The following is an 8,205-nucleotide window of genomic DNA, read 5'->3' as shown; positions in this document are numbered from 1 at the left end:
TAAAATCTGGATCATTGGAAGTTGATCATAATTGTCTTGACTAGAAAGAATTGCTTGTTTTGCTAGCAGCACTGGCAGTGGAGTGAATAGTAATGATCAGCAGACCCATTCCGGCTTTATTTTGGTTTCCAAACGTCTGGTCCGCTTCCCACGTTTTTCTGTTTATTTTTCATCACTTGATTTATAGACAAATGATTATCAAAAGCCATATAGGTGCATATGGTACATTGTGAGAGATGCTGCAGCTTTAAAACAGATGCTCCAAATAATACGATTTCACAATGTTTTACAGGTGAGGTTATTTGCATATAAGCAAGGTATTCGCTACAAACCTTCAAGTTTGAGCATGTTCAGATGAAAATGAGATCAGCCTTTCATATACCTGAGCCACAATAATGTGCCTATTCATGCCAAACTTCAGTTTTTACATGAGAAAGAGCTAGAAAAGAAAATACTTCAGATCAAATGATTTGGGTGTCAACTGCAAAACTGCAAAATTCACCTGGATTGACACATTTACCTGTCCTCTAGTGACCTACTTCTGGATCACCTCATGTGACGTGCATATCTAATTTTTTATGAATGCCAGTGTAAGGGTTACAACAGTCATGGGCGTTAGTGCTTTTGTATTTATGATTGGTTGAGTTTCTTCTTCCCGCAAGCAATACTGTACAATTTTAAAATACTTGTACTTTATTCCATGCTATTTTACTTCTACTCAACTAAATTTTAGAAACAAATAGTGTACTTTTTAGTACATATTTCTTTGGAAAACAAGATTTTCATGTATATGATGCATGATTGTAGGTGAACTTTCCAACAGTATAAAAAGTAGTTAAAGTCAACTCCAACTCAACTAACAAAACATTAAAATGTTACAAACATACTGTACTTATGCATCAGTAAGAATAATCTAATAATTTGTTGCTCAGACAAGGGCCCGTCTGACAGCCAATGCACACTTGAACTTTTTCTGATATACTTGTGACCTAAGGTAAAACTATAAAAATACAAATGCAGGAATTCTACTTGTAATTTATAAAAAGTATTTTTATAGTTAGGAATTGCTTATTTTACTTAATTACAACGATCTCAATACTTCCACTACTGCTCAATCAGCGAGAATTTGGTTTTGTAATGCAAGTGTTTTGTTGAGATTCAACATTTGTTTTTGTGCCGCAATAATGCTGCCACTCTATATCCTGCAAGATAGGCCTGTCGCACCCTCCAGAACCTGTTTGCATGAGGCATAATTACATAAATGTGTCAATAAGCATGCGCTTATACTGTGCTTGTAATATGTGAGACTAATAACCTAAAAATGGTAGCTTACAGTGTATGCAGCTTTTGCTGAATGCAAGATTTAATATAAACAAGCCAGTATGTTTAGCATCTGTATGCTAATGATCTTAGTCAGAACATATTCAACTTTATGTGTTTTTTCCTGCAAGGACTTGTTTGCTATAACTTGGCACTTGAGTGCTCATTTCTTCACATACAAATTATTCCTTAAAGCTACAGAAGGTAGGAAGCAAAACAACAGTAAGATTTAAATTAAAGTGAGATCTCTTCCTGCAGCACTCCCTCTTCCATCTCTGCCCAGCCCCTTCCATCAGATGAGCCCAGGCATTACCCCTATAAGGTATTTAAAGTAACCTGTACAATTAGTAGTCATTCATTTCATCCCAATGCCATCATAAAGTGGCAAAATTCTATAGTAATTACGGTCCTGTTATTTCTATGTAAAGACCTGTGAGATGACATACTGTAATTTGAGGCTCTAGCTTGCAACAGAAACATGAACTATATGCACTGTATGTAGATTGATCCCAATAAAGTATCCTCTTTAATAGTTTAGCCTTGAATTAGCTGCAGACTTAAGCCTTTAGCTGCAGTTACTTTTACCGAACGAATCTGCATTTGTCGAAAAGCCAATGGGAACAAACTTTCATTCTGAAATGACCTGTGAATGGCCAAAGTCTCCATTCATGGGCTAGATTTTCTCAAACCTGAAAACAGAACCATGGAGGAGATCCAGAAGTCTAGTTTTCTCTCAGACCACCTTAATTGCAATATGTTGAAAGATTAATAAGGAAGTTTTGCCCAAAAACGCCAAAAATAAACTGCCCAACCCAGCTTTAAACGAGCAGTATGTCAGCATGTGCATGTGACGTGCAATAAAATGTGACCCTGCCTCTGAGGAATAGAAGTCCAGAAACACCTGCAGTAACTGGCAGTTGCCATTTCAATGAATTAAGCTTACTATTTAGTGACAATTGGGACGTATGTTAAATATTTGGTATGTCCACAATGAATAATCAGCAAAATACACCAAATGTTAATATATTAAATTTACATAAAATGTAATCCAGGCAGCATGTTATGTTTCCCCTACAACATACACTATTTAGCAAACAAAAGACAGTTGTGCATGAAGGAGAACAAGTTTGATAATTCAGAGTAGAACTAGATCTGGCCTGTAATGTCTGGTCTGCGCCAGTTTGTCTCTCTGGGTACGCCCCGGTGTCTGTGAAGAGCCTACATTTCATGTTTTGACGTGTAGCTGTCAGTCACAAACACAGTCAGTTATTTCCAGGCCAAACCCAAATCTTGACTGCTACTATCAAACAACCCCATTTCAGAACATGAGACTTTCGCGCAGCTCTAACACACCCACATTTGTCATCTCAACCCCTTATAAATACAGACAGAACACACAGATAAACACGGATAATTTGGATTTCTGCTCCAGGTATGTAACGGAACAGCAGCATTTTTGCTTATTCGTAATGACTGCTAGGTCACTTACTGATTCTCCTGCCTTTCATTTTTTTCCTAGCAAAATACTTTTTACTGCACTCATCACCAAGACAAGCCAAAATGAGTAAGTCTCTTTGAGTAATTGTTAAAGGTTTTAAGAATGCTTTTGAAGAGTTGTCTGTGCTTAGTTAATGTGTAATTTGCACTCTAATTTATTTTGTTTTTATTTTTCCATCACAGGTGACAAAAGGTAAGTTTGTTTGCTTCCCTATAGTGTTTTAGGTTTGTGACTAACAGCATAAAAATGTGTACTTAAAAACCTGTTTCCCGCTCCCAGGGCGCGAAGGGGCCCGAGGTGAAAGGATCTGACGCAGCCGGAGTAAGATATTTTCCATCTTCCTAATGTGTGCCTTATCCTGGATTGTCGCACTGGCTGATTCACTGACTTTGTAGCACTTAATTAATGTAATTAATTTCCAATTTTCTTTTACAGGATGCAAAAGGAAAGGGGTGTGGAAAGGTAAGAGTTTTACAACTGTTTTGAATTAAAACTATGTTTGTTCCAGATATGAAAACTGCAGATCCGCTGTTACTCTGTTCTTTTAAATCAAGGCTGAGGCCCTTTCTATTGATGTTGCCTTTCTTTAAATGGTTGTTCATTTCTTTAATGTGTAATTTTTATACTGCACTGTAACTTTTATTCTTGTGTTTTATCTGTTTTTATTTTTAACTTTTTTTTTTTTACTGTTTTTGTGTAAAGCACTTTGAATTGCCCTGCTGCTGAAATGTGCTATACAAATAAAGCTGCCTTGCCTTGTCTAGTGATTTATCTCTCTGTGTTTTTAGACAAGGTATCAATCATTGTTTTTATCATTGTTTACAGGCGGGAGAACAGGGAAAAGACCATGGAAAAGATCATGGAAAAGATCATGGAAAAGGTGCACCGGCTAAACCAGAAGAAAAGAAAGGAGGTCATGGTCATGGTCCCGCTAAATGATGAAGAACTCCTTGAATCAACATTCTGTAATAATGATTGTAAAGAATTAAATACATAATCTTTAATAAACTAATCCAGAAAAAGGCAAGACTGGTTCGTTTATTCATATGAAACAAAATTAGTGGCAGACTCTAACTTCAACACATTTATCCAAAAGGATGCATATGAACTCGTCTCTGTAATTTGAGGGTGGTAAACACGCATAGCTAACGGATATCTATGCAGGGCACTGTTTTGCAGAGGAATATGATGATGTGGGTTTGTTGTGACAACTTCATGTGGCAAACAAATATGCAGAACCTCTGCATAGGACAAACAGATTGAGTTGGTGAAATAAAATGCAATTAAAGTCTGTTTATAGCTACAATACAAATCAATCAACTCCTAAATAACCATATCATACTGAAACAACATGATGAAACGTAGCATTAACTCACTGGTATGTGGCTACAACAGGAAATATACTGATACTCAATGCTCAATGACAGAAACATATAGGAATATTTTAAAATATTATAGGGATGTTATAAACAACAATAGAAAAAAGATCCAAAGCCATCATAAACTACCAGACACTTCCTAAGGTTTCCTATTGAATTTATTGGAATATTATACTGGGCTTTTTGTGAATCTTTCCAAAAACAGTCCATTTAAAAGTCCAAACTAAACCAGGGGGAGATTTTATAAAGTGTGGCAAATTGTTCTGAGGGTAGTGCAAGAAGACAGACAATTCCCAAAAGGGTTTTGGGAGGAAGAATGTGCAAAAGTGTAATGATAACTTCCTGTTTGATTATAATGCCTTTTGGGGAGTGTGCTCAGAAAATATCATGACAATCGGCCCATCAGTTTTGGAAACACAATAAAGCACAGTAATAAATCACATAATAGGGGCCTTAAGGTGCTTTTTGCTTTATTCCCAAATTTGTAGACTTTTAGGGAATGGGTTGATATGTTGGGAGTTTGCTTATCTGCATTACTGTCTAGATTTAGATGAGAAGATTGATAGCACTCTCATGTGTTTTTGCTAAATAAGATACCACCACCAGCCAGTGATTATAATATTATAAAATAAATATTTCATTATTCTTTTAATTCAAACAACGGGAGATGCATTAGAATAATAAACAGAACATATGTTAGATGGTAGAATAAAAGATTTGGATCACTAAAACTGATCAGAATTTGCTTGTTTTGCTTGCAGCAGTGGAGTAAATAGTAATGATCAAAAGACTCATTCAAGCTTTATTTACTCGTGTCTGGTTTCCACGTTTTTCTGTTGTTGTTTTTCATCACCTGACTTATTGACAAATGATTATCAACAGTCCCAAAGGTGCAATTATCTACATTATGAGAGATGCCACAGCTTTAAAACAGATGCTCCACACAATATAACTGTCACAATGTTTTACAGGTGAGGTTTTTGCGTGTAAGTAAGGTATGCACTACAAACATTCCAGTTGGAGCATGTTCAGATGTGCCTATTTTCTTTTAGCTATGACATGAGACAGAGCTAGATGAAAATATGAGAATAGAAAATGTTTGGACACGTCTGCGCTTTGAAAACAAAGATCATTTCAGGTTTTAATGATTGGGTGTCAACTTCAGAACTGCAAAACTCACCTGGACAGACAAGTTGGCCTGCCCTCCAGTGTGTTCCTAGAGCTGTTATCTGTATACCTGTTGTAAAAACCCAAACAGACAATGCCGATCTTATTACTGTTGCCATTTGAACTGGTGAATACAAACAAAAACATTTCTACAGGCAATCATGGGTGTGACTGCTTTTGAATTTATGACTGGTGAGGTTTTCTCCTCCCATGTTCAATATAAGTGCAATTTTGAGATGCTTGTCCTTGAGTGTTTTATTCTGTGCTACTTTACTTGTAATGAACTACATTGTAGAGGCAAATAATGTACTTTTTAACATTTTTTCTTAAATAAACAATATGCATGAAAATGTAAAATATGATCAGCTTATAAAAGATAATGCATGATTATAGGTGCACTTCCCAACAGTACAAAAAGTCAACTCCAACACAACTAGCCAACCATAAGGATGTTACAAACATAACGTAAATGGCGCTTTTCCAGTCTCATAGACTACTCAAAGCGCTTTTACAGAGCACAGGAACTATTCACACAATGTGGCTGAGGCTGCCAGACAAGATGTCACCTGCTCATCAGATAACCAGTCACAACATATACACTCCAATGCAGAGCATCGGGAGCAACTCCTGATTGACAGGCGACCACTCTACCCTGAGCCACAGCCGCCCCTCCATTATAATGCATCAGCTAGAATGATTTAATAATGACACTCTCACAGGGGCCAGTCTAACAGCCACGGAAACTTGAACTTTTGCTGATATACTTTGTGATCTCATTTTTTTCAATTTATTGCTATTTCACTCATGTAAACAATCTCAATACTTCCACCACTACCTACTCAGGATGATTTGGTTTTGTAATGCAAGTGTTTTGTTGAAATTCAACATTTGTGTTTGTGCCGCAATAATGCTGCCACTCTATATCCTGCAAGATAGGCCTACCGCATCCTCCAGAACCTGTTTGCATAAGGCATAATTAATAAATGCGTCAATAACAAATGATGTCATACATGTGAGACTAATACCTAGAATTGGTAGCTCTCAATGTATGGAGCTTTTGCTGATTACAGGATTTAATAATAAAAAAACGAGCCAGTATGTTAGCATCCGTATGCTCATGATCTTAGTTAAGATTGGAAAATTTAACTTAATTGAATTAAAAAGTTGGTTTTTGCAAGGATTTGTTATTATAACTTAGTTTACATTCATGATTATTGGCACTTTAGTTGTGCAAAATGGGGAACAGGTTTGAGGAGTCAGAGTAAAAAAAAAAGCTGCCTGTAATGTCAATGTTGGGCCAGTTCTGTTTCTCTAAGGCTACGCCCCTGCTCTAAGGTGTCTGTGAAAATGTCTAAATTTGAGGTGGAACTAGACTCCAGTTATTTTCAAGGGCCGAACCCAAGTCTACCTGTTCTGTAATTATCACATTTCAGAACACAGCACTAACACACCCACATCCGTCACCTCATACACCTCCGCATAAATACACTGAACACACACATCAGACACAGATCGATAGGGTTTCTACACCAGGTATGTAATGAAATAGCAGAATCTTGCTTATCCATAATGACTGCTAGGTAACTCACTGATTTTCCTTCATTTTATTTCTATTCAGGACAAAACTTTCTACTGCACTTATCAACAAGACAAGACAATATGAGTGAAGGTAAGTCTCTTTGATACATTTTTCCTTCTTTTAAGAAAGTTTTCTGTGGAGAGAAATATAGATAGGCATATTATGTTGTGCACATACCTGGCACTTCTGTATAGAAGCACGTAAAAATGATTGTAAAAATGAGAGAAAAACAACTCTGTATTTTCAGTATTAACTCTTTATCAAAGTAGCTTACGCGTTAGATTTTTCAGATTTGCTGACATGTTGTTTCTACACACAAAAGAGTGCATATATATATATATATATATATTATATATATATATATATATATATGTGTGTGTTTTTGCCAATTCGAGGTTTTTGCCCAATTCGAGGTGTCTTAGTTTAAAAACTACTAGAGGCCTTAAAGATAAAAGGTTATTAAAAAAAATTGGTCATGGGGCCTGACCGTGGCGACACAGGAAGGGGGTGTGACTTGAGTGTACATTGTGCTCAAAACCTTTTCAGGGTCATAGGGGTCAACCTGACATCTACAGGCCGGGATTGGCTCAAAGTCACAGCAGCCCCTAGTGGCAACAGGAAGTAGGCCTTAAGTCAAAGTGCTATACTTTAACTCCTACATACAAACTCATTTGACGGACTTCAAATTTGGTGTGTGCCATCTCATCACCTTAAAAATGAAAAGTTATTAAAAGTAAAACTTTAGTCAAAAGGGGTGGGTGCGGCAGAATTTTGGTCCCAGGAATTGAAATACTTCACACAAATGAGTGAAAGCATTTCATTCATTGTCACAGACAATTTAAACAAAAGAAAAAATACCATTTCCAATTATGTGTTGATGAGAATGAATTCATTCGAAGGTGCAACAAGATCATCAACTAGTTTTTGAAAGGCAGCATTGGCTTAAACTCAACAAAGACCGCATTCAAAATGTTTTATCCAACTGCTCACTTGCAACTGCTATTAATACATGTCTAACTTCTTTTAATTTGCAAATTTGACTTTGTTTTTGTCTTTCAATCACAGGCAGCCAAAAGGTGAGTTGTTCCTTACAGTGTTTTAGGTCTGTAATTAACAGCATGAAAACATGTGTACTTAAAAAGCTTTTTTCCTCTCTAGGACGAGAGCGTCAAGGGGCCCGAGGTGAAAGGATGTGACGAAGCCGGAGTAAGACATATTCATCTTCTTGTGTGCCTATACTGAATGTCCCACTGGCTGATTCA

General features: G+C 36.6%; 2 long non-coding RNA genes across 2 annotated transcripts; both read left to right on the top strand.

Moving 5' to 3' along the window:
- The first annotated feature begins 3,093 nt into the window (after positions 1-3,093).
- LOC116675284 (uncharacterized) lies at positions 3,094-3,845 on the top strand. The gene is made up of 3 exons (XR_004328374.1): positions 3,094-3,139; positions 3,254-3,280; positions 3,644-3,845. It is a non-coding gene; the product is annotated as an uncharacterized LOC116675284 (long non-coding RNA).
- Positions 3,846-6,807: 2,962 nt separating this feature from the next.
- On the top strand, positions 6,808-8,155 carry LOC116675285 (uncharacterized). Its single transcript, XR_004328375.1, has 4 exons — positions 6,808-6,897; positions 6,983-7,033; positions 8,009-8,019; positions 8,102-8,155. It is a non-coding gene; the product is annotated as an uncharacterized LOC116675285 (long non-coding RNA).
- The last annotated feature ends 50 nt before the right edge of the window (positions 8,156-8,205 follow it).

The sequence above is a fragment of the Etheostoma spectabile genome, unplaced genomic scaffold (assembly GCF_008692095.1).
Source record: "Etheostoma spectabile isolate EspeVRDwgs_2016 unplaced genomic scaffold, UIUC_Espe_1.0 scaffold00001755, whole genome shotgun sequence".
Classification (NCBI taxonomy): domain Eukaryota; kingdom Metazoa; phylum Chordata; class Actinopteri; order Perciformes; family Percidae; genus Etheostoma; species Etheostoma spectabile.
This window is presented reverse-complemented; position numbering and strand designations above follow the sequence as displayed.